The 15,394-nt window shown below is 39.0% G+C and overlaps 1 long non-coding RNA gene across 2 annotated transcripts; it reads right to left on the bottom strand.

Annotated features, from left to right (window-relative positions):
- Positions 1 to 746: 746 nt before the first annotated feature.
- On the bottom strand, positions 747 to 9,354 carry LOC117041260. Of its 2 annotated transcripts, none has more exons than XR_004425945.1 (3): positions 9,271 to 9,354; positions 6,532 to 6,582; positions 747 to 892 (listed from the first exon to the last, which is right to left on the bottom strand). It is a non-coding gene; the product is annotated as an uncharacterized LOC117041260 (long non-coding RNA). The 2 variants fall into 2 exon arrangements; XR_004425944.1 differs by lacking the exon at positions 747 to 892 and adding an exon at positions 1,010 to 1,083.
- Positions 9,355 to 15,394: the final 6,040 nt, after the last annotated feature.

Genomic DNA, 15,394 nt, shown 5'->3' with positions numbered 1-15,394 from the left:
AAGCAATAATCATATTAATAAGTTACCAGACTTTAAATTGCATGTTGTATATCTCATTGAAAATCTGTTCCTTGCTGCACCATATTACTGTAAACACCAATTATCAGTTTTCATCCATACGTAAGTAGAAGATTTCTCTGTGTAAAGTTGTTGGCTTAAGTGAATTATTCACTCAATTTACAAACACAACAATTTGTACTGATGACTCATCACAGAAAGGGGTGAGGGATCTACAGTATTTAACAGGCCTCTAAAGCGTCACAGTAAAATTAATTTATATGATCTCAGGCATTTGGGCAGAAAAAGCGCTTCATTTTTCTCAATTAAAAATGTACATTGATTATAACTTCATTTAAGGTTAAATTAAATTCATGTATGGTTCCTTTAAGCAAAGAAAGATTGCATTGATTGGTTGCGCCTGCTTTAATTCTCTGGTTGAGAATGTTCTTTAGTGGATTTATTTACAGAGTAGAAAGAATGAGATGCTGTCAACAAATGAAAAATAAAAGCTTACATTTCTTGGGAAGAAGACATCCATCTTTTTCTATTTGTGAGTACTGATGAGCAGGGTTTAAGGAGGGCTAATGTCTCCCATTCATCTTAATTAAAGAGTTAATTGCTCATGTATCCTGATTCGGTTAGCTGATCTTGATAGCATGAAAAGTCCTTGCTTCTATGTATCTTATTGACCGGTATAATGACATCATTGCTAAGTCTCAGGATTTATACATTTTTCACCCTATCCTCATAACTTTAATAGCCTCCTACATGAGAAAACTTTCAAGAGCAAAGGAGTTCTTTAGTATGGTACAGAATACAGAAAGGTCTGTTCAGGAAGCTGTTAAATGTCTCAGTTCGGCTGTCATTGAAGTATTACTTCAAAGTCTAGAGTCTGCAAGATAAGTAAAAAGTAATTTTAAAGACCAATTTCGTCAAATGTATATATGGAAATAGAATGAAACATCTAAAAATGCAATATCAAACATAAGCAATTGATCTGTTTTTATTCAGTTTTCCCCAATTGTAGTCGTAGTCAAGTAAGCACTACTGCTAAAGACCGTCACCCAGAGTTGACAGCATGCTCTGTGGATTAGAGGGCAAATTGGTTTAGTCACATGTCTAGCCACACAAAAGAAAGAGGCTCTGATCTGGTGAAAGACCAGTTAACTAACAAGGATGGCTGTGAGGTGCATATATATATGCAAAGTCTTTCAACTTTCAAACTACAATTCCCCATGTAAGCTTCCTTAACAATTCTTTATAAATACTTGAATGGAGCTTTCATCAAAGAGGACAAAGTGGACGGTGAAATTCCTTTGGAATGTGGTTTTACAGTAAGGTCTCCACAATAAAAATTTCAGGCAAATAACTAAATTAAATAAATAAATAAATAAATAAATAAATAAAGGTTTATCCTATAGTGTTAATTATTTTTGTGTTTATAATGGTGAGCAATGCATCTTTGCAGACTGGGGCAAAAGGAGTGGGAAAGGGAAGTTGCCAGCAGCAATGTAGTTCCAAGAAATGTGACACATGCATAGTGTTGCTTTTGGCCTTTATGTTGAATGAATTGTCCCACTGCAAAGGAACCAAGACCTATACGTTCTTTCAAGTCAAAGAAGCACCTCAACAACTGAAAATATATCATGTTTTCTTTTTCTTTCAGCCATGTAATGGAAAGGTAGGTAACTGAGACCAGAACTGCTGTAAGTAATTAAGAGGTATCCCTCTGGAAAACCTGAATAGTAATCCCCAAGACTGTGTCCGCACCAGAGTTGAGTTGTGTATTTCCTTCTCAACCAAGCAGGTCCAACCAACTGTCCGAAAATGTGCTTTTGCTGTCCTTCACGCTTTTGGCTGTCTATCCACCCCATGAATAGCAAATAAGTTTTCTTGTTAGTAAACACACATGTGCTGTGTTGTACAAGGAAGGGTGCTTACTTGCACATAGATTCACTACTACATGGGTAGCTAATGAAGTGCCCATCAGATAATGGCCTACAACTCCAATCAGCCCTAGCCTTCATAGAGAATGGTCAGCATTGACAGGAAATGTAGTCCAACAACATCTAGAGGACATAATGTGGGTAATCTAGCCTGTTACCGGGTACTTGAAACAGAACAGTGAAGTATCTGCTCACAAACAGATGCTGTCCTGAGTAGATGCTGCAATATCTCTTTTGAAGTGGCATTATAAAGCCGGAAGTCTCACAAAATTAATTCTTCACCAGTGATTCTATACATGAACAAATATTATATGTTATTTATAATATAGGATGAGGTGCAAATGGAATTCGATTCTTCCTAGAACATAAATTGTGAGGAACAAACTTGTGCGGGACAAGTATCAGGACTAATCTCAGATATCATCTTAAAGGTAAGTATGTTCTTTGGAACTCATCCCTTAACACAGGATAAAATACTTTCACCTCCCAGCATTCATTTTTAGCCATATTGTTAATATCCTGCCAAGCCACCTTTGCCAATTTAGCTCCTGAATTAATTTTAAACTGTTTATTTTATCAGCTCTCTGTGCACTTTGGTAGCAGTAACTGTTAGTGAAAGTCCCTAATGTCTGAAAGTAATAGTGCTGAATGTTTAATAAACTTTAAATGTTGCTGCATCCCCTCCATTTCTTTGTTGAAGGTTATATTGCTGGCCCTATAAAATATGCATAGAAGCCAACACCAAAGGGACAAACCAACTGTGTTAGAACATCAGACAGTGGCCTCAGAGCAATGACTATCACTTCTGAAACTTACTTAAAACTTTTAGAACAGGGATGAATAGAACAGGATGTGACCCTCCAGGTATTACTGAACTACATCTCTTAGCATCCTTAACCATTGGCTGTGGCTGATGGGAGCTGGAGTCCAACAACATCTCTAGGGCCACAGGGCCACCATCTCTGTTTGAATAGATCATGATTCATGTCAGCAATGGAGACTTAAATATTGGTATCTTGCCCATTCAGGAGAGAGGGCCACTGGTTTAACTAAGCATTGCAATTTTTAAGTTATGTTTTTTTTCCAGGAGAACAACATTGGCAAGTGTAGAATCATGCTCCTGGCACACCAGAAGCAGTTGCCGTGGCTGCCAGGCTTTGCGGCTGCTTAGGGAAGGGAAGCCTGGCATCTGGCCTCATGTGTGCACATGCAAGCTGCACTGTTCCCATCTGGACAGGGGGATGTTGGGTAATTGATGCCTTCTCCTTGACTCTCCTGCAGCTTTTATGGCACACCCCACCCCTCTTTATTCACCACAGGAACTGAATTATTGCCTTTTGGGGCTGAGTAGGAAGCTTTTGCCTGCCATCTGACTGGTCCTGTGGGCTGGTTTTTTACTTGTTTTTTGGTGTTGGTTGTTTTCTAAGAGGGTAATTGGCAGACAGATACGGAAAACTATCAGGGAATTAAGGTTTGGTCACCCTGAGGTGAAGGGTGTAGAGCCAAGATTTGTGTTCAGGGCTGTGGGACCTGCTAGCTGCAAAAGGACACCACTGAGGCCAACTTGCAAAACCCACTTAAGAGCTGTGGGATCCTGGGAAGGAGTGAAGCAGAGGCCTCCCTATTCACCTGAAAGCATGGGGCTTAAAAGAAGGGGCAGCTGAAATGCTGTCTCTTTCCCTTGCCAGGGTTGGCTCTATGTGCAGTTAGTATCCCATATCTTGGCCCCCTCCTGCTAATCCGTTATGTTAAATTAATAAATGTGGCCCAGTTCACCCAACCTTTGTTTCTTTCCTCCTTATGATGTCGCAAATAAATACACAATGCTATCTAAATCAGAATAAATGTAAGCGCACACGATACTTAATGAATATAAGAGTGCTGCCATCAAAATAGCAAATCTTAAGCATGAAAGAGGATAAAGGAAGAGATGAAAAGTAGTACTTCAAAGACTAGGAGAGATCTAATGTACAATTAGCATCTAAAATATACCAAAGATAGGGAACAAAAATACAAGTAATAATAATACCCAGGACAGCAACAAGGAGTGTGTTCCTAGTTTATGCTCCAATTAACTGTTATCCAACTGTTCAAACCTGACATTCAGAGGCACAAGTACAAGCAATTAGTGATCAGAGAAGGGCAGTTATTATTATAACCTTACAATGAGACAAACATTCTTTAATCTCTTGTGCAGACACTTCCCTCTATTTTTTGTTAGAAGAATTCTGCGCTATATGCACAATCATTGGGCAGTTTGGGTTCTTCTCCATTCCACTCTTCTAAAATAGTCCATGCTGTGCAGTTTTTTTCAAACTTGCTATACCATCTCCAAGACAGATTTGCTGAAACACACCCCAGCCCAGAAGTGTGCCCAGAAAAAGATCTCATGCATGGATTGCTGCCTTTTGGATCTTTCTCCACAAGTCCTAAGTGCACAGAGCATGCTATGTTGGGAAACCATCCCATACCCAGCCCTTGCTTCTGTTCTGATGCTGCCTGTGACTGAAAGCTCATGCGTGCAAAAACACTAGGCACACCTCAAAGAGCACACCCGTCTCTTCCAAGTCAATCACATCAAACCTATACTGAGCTATAATCACAATAAACATCTACATTTCTAATAGCTGGAGGAGAACATTCTATGTGGACATTTCCCCCTAAATAGAAAATAGAACAAATGAAAAGGAAGGCAAATAAAACTTGTAATAGTGTACCTAATTTACACACATTCTGCTATGGGTTATTTGTCCTCCCTTCACAAATGATATAAATGTCATATTTTACCAGCATGAATTATATATACCCATAGTGAAATATATGATTCTAAAAATACATAAAGACTTGAGTTATTTTAATGATATATTAGGATAGGACCACCTGACGATGAAACATTGTCTTCCAGGGAAGATAAATGGGGATATCACTACTTTAGAACAATTACATTTTTGTGTGTGGAATGGATGAAATTCTCGATGGGCCAGCTAGTATATTATTAAAACAAGAATATTATACCAGGTGTTTATTATAACTTAATTATAATACATTCATACTTTACACAAGCTGGTGAACAAAAACATAATGAGACCCATGGAATTCTATGTACTGTTTTTGCTGCATGGTTAGGCACTTACAGTGTGCAAAGATTTTACTGTCCACTCTTCCTCCCCTTTTTATCGATATCATGAATGTAATGGGTGAAATACACACATTGAAAATCAGTTTCCCAAAGAAAGACATACGTGAAATAATAATAGAATTATAGAGTTAGAAGTGACCCCAAGGGGTCCAGCCCCCTGCAATGCAGGAATCTCAACTAAAGCATCGAAGACAGGTGACCCTCCAACCTCTGCTTAAAAATCTCCAATGAAGGAGAATCCACCACCTCCCAAGGGAGTCCGTTCCACTGACAAAACTATTCATATTTAAAACTCAGTTGCTTTTACTGTCTAGTTTTATGCAGCTCTGTTCAAGTGGCATGGTTGGCCCATACCATGAAACACCTAGTAACACCATAAGCATTTGACATTTTGCATGCAAATAAAAGAATGTAGATTTAACCAAGAGTAGCCAAATACTTACTAAAACATTAGTATATTATGTATCATGTGCAGCATTGGTTGCCTTGCTGCATGTTAAGTTTATCATCATGATGGAAGTGTTGAATAATGCTTTCATTAACATTTTTTATTTGTGGGATGTTTAGTCCTCCTTTTCCCTCCTAACAGTGCTAAAGGCAAAAAGCAAGCAAACAGCAATACGGCATAACAGCCTGATCGACAGCAGATGTACAATTCCACCCTAGGTTGTATAAATTGGACACCCCACCCCCACCTCCACCCAACACTGTTCTCTATAATATTTTCACCTGATCAAGCAAAGAAGGCCTATAGTTGTTTGATAATTATCCGCTCATATTCAAATACCCTGTCATATACCAGTTTGGAACAGATGGTTCGCTAGCTTTAAGGTGATTTGCAGGCTCAATTACCAATTTTGCATAAGTAGCATATAGATATCAGTGGTTATATTTTATGCATCTAGGCTGCAGAAAGGATGACTTTAAGAAAGGGTATTTTGAATTAACTTCATCTAATAAGCTTTCCTAAAAGTAATTATGCAACACAGTCCAAACAAGTATGCCATGGTGTTAATAAAATAGGTGTGTGCCTGAATAAATCCTAAGGAAACTTGAAGTGTTCCAGTCCTTCAGAATGAGTGTTCATCCTTCAGAAAAGGGTTCTGATTAAGGCACATTAAATTATTGCAAAGTGATTCATTCCAACCCCAAGCTGTTTTGTAGCCTTTTGGTTTCTGACTTCTTCCTTCATGACAGTAAATTGATTCCAGCCCCCACCCCTTACCAAAGATTCAGCTGCAAATGGATTAATGGCCTTCAACTGTGAGTAAGTATGATGGAGTCCTCCCTCCTCCTCACTAAGGTCTTTGCTGGTCAAAGACAATCCGCATATCAATTAAACTCACCTGTTAATTAAAGGCTTGTTTGGAAATGTCTTGCTAGTTGGATGCAAGAGAAAGTATAAAAGGTGTCTGAATGCTAAGGCTTTGAATGTTAATTACTTACTCCCAAGTTTTTTCGTGGTCCCCCTGGTTTTTGTCAGGCACTGTTAAAGAACTGGAAGAGGGGGGAAAAGAAACAAAATTAATTTGCAGTTTCTGCTGAGGGGAAAAAACAACAACAGGAGAACAAATCAACAAGGCTTCCAAGCTGTTCTCTCTGTTCTCTTGTTTAGATTTATTCTTTATTCATTTATTTATAAGAAAACACTGGCATACTGCAAACAAAAAGCAGTATTCTACTGGCACACAAAGAAATGCACCAACCACTCCTAAACATATTTCATTCTCATATATATATATATATATATATATATATATATATATAGTCCTAGAACTATGAATGAGGTGCTCTGTCTATAATAATTTAGGGTATGACACATTAACAAGGTGTTTTATTATTAAAATTATAGTAGTATAAACACTAAGAATATAGTAAAATGAGTGACTGCTGATAGTGGTTGGTGACTAAGTGGGATATATTGAAGTGAAGATATATAATATGCTTGTGTGTCTTGGCAGATGTGTGTGAGATGTGGGAGTGGAATGCAATGAGTAATATTTATTTATTTATATTCTGCCTTCTTGCAAAACATCAGAGTGATGTATAATAACATTAAAAACCTCAACCTAAAATAATAATAATAATAATTTATTATTTGTACCCCGCCCATCTGGCTGGGTCTCCCCAACGACTCTGGGCGGCTTACAACAAGATTAAAAATACATTAAAATGTCACACATTAAAAACTTCCCTAAACAGGGCTCCCTTCAGATGTCTTCTAAATATCAGGTAGTTGTTTATCTCTTTGACATCTGATGGGAGGATGTTCTACAGGGCGGGCACCACTACCGAGAAGGCCCTCTGCCTGGTTCCCTGTAGCTTTGCTTCTCGCATTGAGGGAACCGCCAGAAGGCCCTCAGAGCTGGACCTCAGTGTCCGGGAAGAACGATGGGGGTGGAGACGCTCCTTTAGGTAAACTGGGTCGAGGCGTTTAGGGCTTTAAAGGTCAGCACCAACACTTTGAATTGTGCTTTGAAACATACTGGGAGCCAATGTAGGTATTTCAGGACCGGTGTTATATGGTCTTGGCAGTCGCTCCCAGTCACCAGTCTAGCTGCCGGATTCTGGATTAGTTGTATTTTCCGGGTCACCTTCAAAGGTAGCCCCACGTAGAGCGCATTGTAGTAGTCCAAGCGGGAGACAACCTGTGTACCAGATGAAGCTGGTAGACCCTGGATACAGAATTGACCTGCACCTCCATGGACAGCTGTGAGTCCAAAATGACTCCCAGGCTGTGCACCTGGTCCTTCAGGGGCATAGTTACCCCATTCAGGACCAGGGAGTCCTCCACACCAGCCTGCCCCATGTCCCCCAAAAACAGTACTTCTGTCTTATTAGGATTCCTAAAAACCTCAAAATGTCCTAGTCACCATGTTTTCCAGAGGCTCCCCACCCCCCAAACTGGGTGCAACCGAACAACTTTGCTGGCTAACTCTTTGTGCCCTAATACTTAAGAGGGCAGCACTGCAAAATAAATGTCAAACGCTGCCCAGAGCACCACTGCAATGTGCTGTCCTAGATATAGCGACCTATGATCACCCGCTGGATCATCACCTTGTCGTGGTGAGCAGGCTTGCATGTTCCTATGACCCTTGTGAGCGAAGCCATTGGGAGTCTTGTACTCCCAGCAGGGTCACCCAGGGCGGTAAGGTCAAAAGGAAGGAGCTAGACTAAGAATGATCCAAAAAGTCCTCAATGGTAGAACAGGCAGAAGATAACAAGCAGTACAGTATGTTACAACGGCTGTGAAGGTAAATGAAGGGTGCAGCAGAAAAGAATCTATCCAAGAGCTTTGATTGTACTTAATAATGATCTCAGGGTCAGTAGTAAGAAATAGTAAGCAGTGAGTAGTAAGGAATGAGACAGGCTTTTAGGTTATGCTATGCTTTTAATAGGTTATGTTATATTCTGGATTATGTTATGTTTTAATAGATTATGTTTTAATAAGGATGAGAGTGTTGGAGAGATGTGCAAATGTGTATGGTAAATCCGGTCTTTGGGTGTTTGATTTTCGTTGTTGTGTATACTGTGTATATACGGACAATGACAATAAATAAATCTATCTATCTATCTACTGGTCGTCATGATTACTCATGCCATCGGAACAGAGCCTTACTGTGAAGACTGTGCACTGGTCAACATGCACTGCTCTACACACATAAAACAAATTCACGCACAGGCATCTTCAAAAAACCCATCCCAAACCCAAACCCAAAGTCCCGACTGTGGAAGGACGTGTGGATCCAGAATTGGCCTCCACAGTCCCTTACAGACTCACTTAAAACCGTGCTTATGGAAGACAATTTTACTTAGCTACAAGTGACCGCCTATGGTCAGACTAGTGGTAGTCATATCTTTCAGTATTGCACTGTTTTCCAGACATCTGATACTTGGAGAAAAGTCCCACAGTCTCCAGGTTTAAAATTGAAGTTACTTTTCACTGTTACTTTAAAAAAAGATTTACTAATATCAGCTGTACCAGCTCCCAGAAGAACAGGCAAGACTGACTTTTCAACAGCAATTTAGACTATTTAATCACACAATCCTGCATCATATACTCCTTTTACCCTACATAGATCCTGCATCAGGGGGCAGGGATGAGTTCTGCTTTTTAGGCAATAGTTGCCTTGATATTCCAAAGTTTGTCATTATATCAGAGAATCACAGTGTCCTTATTCCTACCTACATTCTTCAGGATGGTGTCACTTTCCATATGGTCTGATGCAACTTGGACAGTCTTCTCTGTCATGGCACCCACAACGGGAAATCTCCTTCCTCTATGAAATAAGGCATGCATTTATTCTAATAAGTTTTCAATTCCTGCTAAAGATTTCTCTGTTCACATGGGCGCTTATTGGTTGGTAAGAACCAAATTTATTGTTAAAAAATTTAATTGTGGTTGAAATTTGGCTGAATTTTATTGTATTTCATTATGTTGGTTGTATTATAAGTAGCATGTGTACAGCTAGCTCAGTTGGTTAGAGTGTGGTGCTGATAATGCCAAGGTTGCAGGTTCAATCCCCATATGGGATAGCTGCATATTCTTGCATTGCAGGGGGTTGGACTACATGATCCTCAGGGTCCCTTCCATCTCTACAGTTGTATGATCTATGAGCTGTAAACTGTCCTGGAACCATAGTTGTATGAACAGAAATATCTCAAAAACAATGTTTGATATTTTTTATTTTATTTTGTTGTTGTTCAGTCACAGCATGACACATAAATATATCTCACAGTTCTGACTGAATTATTTGTAATTTCCTATTCACCCTGGCAAGTACTTCAAGTGATGCTGCTGGATTCCAGAATGGAGAGTTTAGGGGGGAATTTCTTATTATGACCCATGCCAAAACCCTGTTGAGCTTTGTTGTTGTTGTTCAGTCGTTCAGTCGTGTCCGACTCTTCATGACCCCATGGACCAGAGCACGCCAGGCACGCCTATCCTTCACTGCCTCTCGTAGTTTGGCCAAACTCATGTTAGTAGCTTCGAGAACACTGTCCAACCATCTCATCCTCTGTCGTCCCCTTCTCCTTGTGCCCTCCATCTTTCCCAACATCAGGGTCTTTTCTAGGGAGTCTTCTCTTCTCATGAGGTGGCCAAAGTATTTATTTTATATACACTGGTTTTTTTAAAGTGTGTTGATATTATTGGTATTTTCTTATTAATATTTTATATTATTTTATGTAACCATAATTCTTGTTAAATAAACTGTTTTAAACATAAATATTGTTTAAATAAATAAATAAATAAATAGAAAAAGAATCAGTGCTATACAGGGCCTCCTTATTTTGAGCGATGTAGGATAGATGCATCCAACATGGCAACTTTTCAAGCTTCTTAGACTAGCAGATATCACCATGTTAAAGACTCAAAGGGTCAGGTCCATAGCACCGCAGAACTGAAAATACACAACCACATCATCATCATCATCATCACCACCACCACCACCATCTTAGGGTCAAATTACAGTATATGCTACACAGGAGATACATGATTTATGGGGTTTTTAGTACCGTATATAACAAATGGCATCAGAACCTGTGATCAGGAGTGAGAAAGCAGCTAGTAAGGCTGCATACACACTATACCTTTAAAGCACATTCAAAGCACATTTTTTCTCTTTCAAAGAATTCTGGGCACTGTAGTTTGTTAAGTGTTGCTGGAAATGGAAACTCTGTAAGGGGTAAACTCCAGTGCCCAGAATTCTTTGTGGGTGTTTGCTTTGAATGTGTTTTAGGGGTATAGTGTGTGCACAGCCATTTGTCCAATTTAAAATTCTCCTCAGTGGCAGTGGCCATTTCTACCATTGGGACAGAGGATCATCAATATCCCTAGAGCAAGAAAAACAGTTTTGTAAAGCGAGCAGAGACAAACAGCAGCTGTGCAAATGCTCATGTAGACTCTTCCCCTACCATTCTTCCAAGCAAACTGTTCAGTAAAAAACCAATGGGTGATTTTTGTCACTCTTCTCATGTAACATTGTATTTGGACCTTATATACAAATTCAGACACACACAAAAACTACACTGACACAATTAGAGGACCATCTAGAGAACTTCAACCATTTGTGTGCTAAATTGATAGTGGAAAGTAAGCTGACACTGGTATAAAGAGTGAGGGGAACCACTAAGGTTTACTTTAACATGCAATTAAAATATGTTTATTCTAAAAAGCACCAATGTAAGAAATATGTAATCTCAGTTAGGGTGGTGAAGGGAGCTGGGGAAAGAGGTATGAGTAGCTTAATGAATATTTTCTTATGCCAACCCAAATACTTTATCTACTGTCAAAGTCTCCAACATTTTCATAGATTGCCAGCTTTTGCCACTCTACTGACTTCATGAAAGATAAATGACTGGAAAGACTATTATAATAAGAAGTAGCATCCACACAGTCCTGAAAAATATAAAAACAATAAACACACTTTTCACTGTGATAGGAAGGATAGTGTATAATGGGTAGTCCAACAAAATTAGTGTAACCCAGGATCCAATGACTTAAGAGAAATCTGAAATGAGATTTTTTTTTAATGCCACAGTATCCATATATCACTTTATTAAACTGTTCACTTAAAATATATTTATATGTTTCATGGAAAGAAAGAAAAATCAACTATTGTCTTGCCAAAAGGTGTAATACTCTATAGAGAATTTTGAGATATATCTTTTTCTTCTGAGACTTTCATTAAGAAAAAGGTGAAAATGTATGCATTCCGAAATATATTTTATGCTAAAATAGGCATTTCAATGCATTGGGATAGGTTTTCTGAACTGAGCCCTCTGTCACAACATTCAGAAAAGTCCAAAGTCCAAATAATAATTATGTTCTGATCCAAAGGGGGTAGCACTGTGGGTTAAACCACAGAGCCTAGGGCTTGCTGATCTGAAGGTTGGTGGTTCGAATCCCCATGATGGGGTGAGCTCCCGTTGCTTGGTCCCTGCTCCTGCCCACCTAGCAGTTCGAAAGCACATCAAAAGTGCAAGTAGATAAATAGGTACCACTCCGGCGGGAAGGTAAATGGCATTTCCTTGCACTGCTCTGGTTTGCCAGAAGCGGCTTTGTCATGCTGGCCACATGACCTGGAAGCTGTACACCGGCTCCCTCGGCCAGTAACGCGAGATGAGTGCCACAACCCCAGAGTTGGACACGACTAGACCTAATGGTCAGGGGTCCCTTTAACTTTACCTTTTACCAAAGGTGCAGATTATGTCGATTCACATCAGAACTCACAGAAATCTATTTCCTGAAGCAACCTTACTGTGAGGTTCTTGGAAGTATCCAGTTTCTCTGCTCCTTTGGAAATACTTTACTAATACACATGCATGGCTTCAAATGTCCTCCTTTGACGTAGACAACCCTTAATTAAAGCAACCAAGATTCTTATTCATACATTTTTTTTTAAAGCCATTTTTTTTCTTATCAGCATTCAAGCTGGTTTCCAATATTTTCTATACATTATGGTCAGTTTGTACTTCATGCTGAAATTTGTACTTTTCTGCTGAAAAGCAATCAATTCCTTCAATTTCTCAGTAGTTGTGAAGCTGAATCTCACATAAAGATGCTAAATTACATTAAGCTTCCATATGATACTTGTACAAGCTAGACGGTGTGCAATGGGTAAGAAGAAGCTATAAAGCTTTTCATTCCATAGTCTAATTTATCTAGCTTTGCTTTTAAACAAACAATTAATTGTTATTTACTTAAGCTGGGTAGAAAGTACTCATAACGAATCTCTCCCCCCCCCCTCACCAGAGAAACCACATAGGAAAGCAACATAAACCACCAAACATTAGTTCACATTTATTAATAATTTAATGGCAGCCCGCTTTGAAATCTCTCAACTATGTGGCTGTGGGACACTTGTCCCATATGGGAAGAACTCATGAGAAAGTGCTGTTGTGAGAACTGGGGTCTTCAGAGTCAACATTATTCACAATACTGCTTTGATACATGTAAACCTTATGGTTGCACTGATAATGGTTGCTATATGTTTGCAAGTATTTGGGATTCTCGTGAGTACCAATATCACTCTGAACAGAATGGATGTAGCATGGTCTTTTGTACATATGAGTGAAATGTAGGGCAATATTCTTGAACTAACGGAAATAATTACCAAAGATGGAACTCTTTTTTGTTTCCTGTCAACACTTAAAAACACTGTTTGTTGACAATTCTCAATTAGTAATGTAGAACAGGAAGGTAAAAGTCTTGGACTGTAGGAAGAACATTAGTCATATTTCTATTTTATTTCATTTTTAAAGCAATTTTATGACTTTAGGCAGTGGTGGTCAGTGATGAATTTCCCTGCCAAAGTGGAGCTGATGGTGAATGCAGTCAGCAGCACCATGTTAAAAACCATGCAAGGTTGGTTGCTGACCAGATATCCAATCCTCTTGATGCTCACACACCAGGCAACTGTCCAGGCAGGAACCATTTGTATCCATGCTGACAGTGGCACCTCCTGATTTGATTACATCCTTTCAACTTGTGAAGATGTAGGCAGAAGTTCCTCTTCTCCCTTGAAACCACTGCATAGTGAACTGCCTTAAATGCTGTAATTGACTTTAGGGTACAAGTCTATATACCTGGTGAGTAAGCCCCATTTAATTTATTGGGCATTAACTCTGAGTAAACATGAAGGGATCTTTTGAGTCTGGATTGGAACTGGGGTGGAGGGAACCCATACACACATTCTAGACTGTGTTCCTTAACCTATTATCTGATGAATTTGGCATCACCATTTTTTTAAAAAAAAAAACATATTAAGAAGATATGGATATACGAGAAGCTGATATTAGATTATTTGCTTAGATTGCTTTAATAACTTAAAGGCCATGGTGTGCAAGACTATTTGAAAAGTGAACATTGCTTTAAGCAAATCTTTGCTTGCCTCAGCCCCAGTGAAGTTGATGCAAAAAGTATACTTGGAGTGCAGCCTTGACATTAAGACTGAACATGACAAGTGGCTGGCTGGCTGAATGCTCTCTACTGCAAGATGACCAGATCCAATTATTTTCTGATCCCCTTACATGACTTGGAAAATGCAAAGAAGCAAAAATGCAACAGAGAAAATAGCTTTAAAATCTGACTGGGACTCTGTGTAGATAATGCATTTCTCTGTCCCTCAGTTCTACAAGACAATCGCTTATGACAACCCCATGAGCTTGATGTTTGAATTACTCTTTTATCCCCAGGGTGTGCATAGACTTCCAAGAACTTGTACATAAACTATTTATCATGGCCCTCCTTTGGTGGGGGAGGCAGTGTTGTTGTAAATGAATCCAGTGGACATAGTAAGTTTAAAAAATAAATGTGATAAAATGCAAATCAATAACAGAAAAGGGAAACCTGGATGGAATCTTGATCAACTCTGACATTTATGGCATTAACAAATGCTGCCTGAGCAGAATAAAAATGCCAGCCTGATGGCTGGAAGGCAAGTAGTTTTAAACTTCAAGTGGCAAAGTGACTTCTATATGAATACCTTAGAATACCAAGGTCATTTTACTGAAGCAAGGTGGTAAGATACCGCAAAAACAAAACAAAAAATTGCAGTTATGTGTCTGCTCACAGTTGCTCCCCAGGAAGATGTACTTTAACATTCTGAACTGCTGCAGGTTTTATTGTACTTTCCTGAAATAAACAGTTTAAGTTGCTAACCTTAGCTCACCCACTAAATGGGAGGTTGGGATGTGTGTGTGTGTGTGTTTAGTTTTTATTATAAATAAAAACTGAAAGATGGAAATAAGAAGTTTAAACTTTTGCACCTTACAATTTCTTACATCTTGATACTTTATAAGATCTTACCAATAGTTTAGAAATCCAAGACTGAAAGGTAAAAATCTTGTCTTGTACAATAAAGTCCCATAAAAAGCACTGAAATTTCAAGAAAGCAGGGAATAACCGGAGAGTAGAAATATGGTATTTCCAAGATTCAGTAACCAAGGAAGAAAATAGGCTATTGATCCATTTAAGTAAGCATGCCTTGTTGCAATGGATCAAAGCACCTCTCCATCCAATATTATATTATCCTGAAGATGTACTGCAGCAGAAGAGTGAGCCTTGTGATCCAGTAGCAAGACCAAGATCACATACATACAGGACACTTTCCAGTCAAAGGGTTTTGTGAGTGACGGAGACACAAGCTTCTATAATCCACATGAGAACTGTGCTTGTCCTCATGGTGATTGTTAGTCCAGATGGACTTGCAAGATGAGCATCTGCGGCCTGCCAAATGTACGAAAGCAGCATAAAGTAGCTTCCAAAACCTTTGTTGCTTAATGCCTACCTCCTAAAGACACTTTC

The sequence above is a fragment of the Lacerta agilis genome, chromosome 2, assembly GCF_009819535.1.
Source record: "Lacerta agilis isolate rLacAgi1 chromosome 2, rLacAgi1.pri, whole genome shotgun sequence".
In the NCBI taxonomy this organism is placed as follows: domain Eukaryota; kingdom Metazoa; phylum Chordata; class Lepidosauria; order Squamata; family Lacertidae; genus Lacerta; species Lacerta agilis.
The sequence above is the reverse complement of the archived record's forward strand: the minus strand, read 5'-3'. Positions and strand labels throughout refer to the sequence as shown.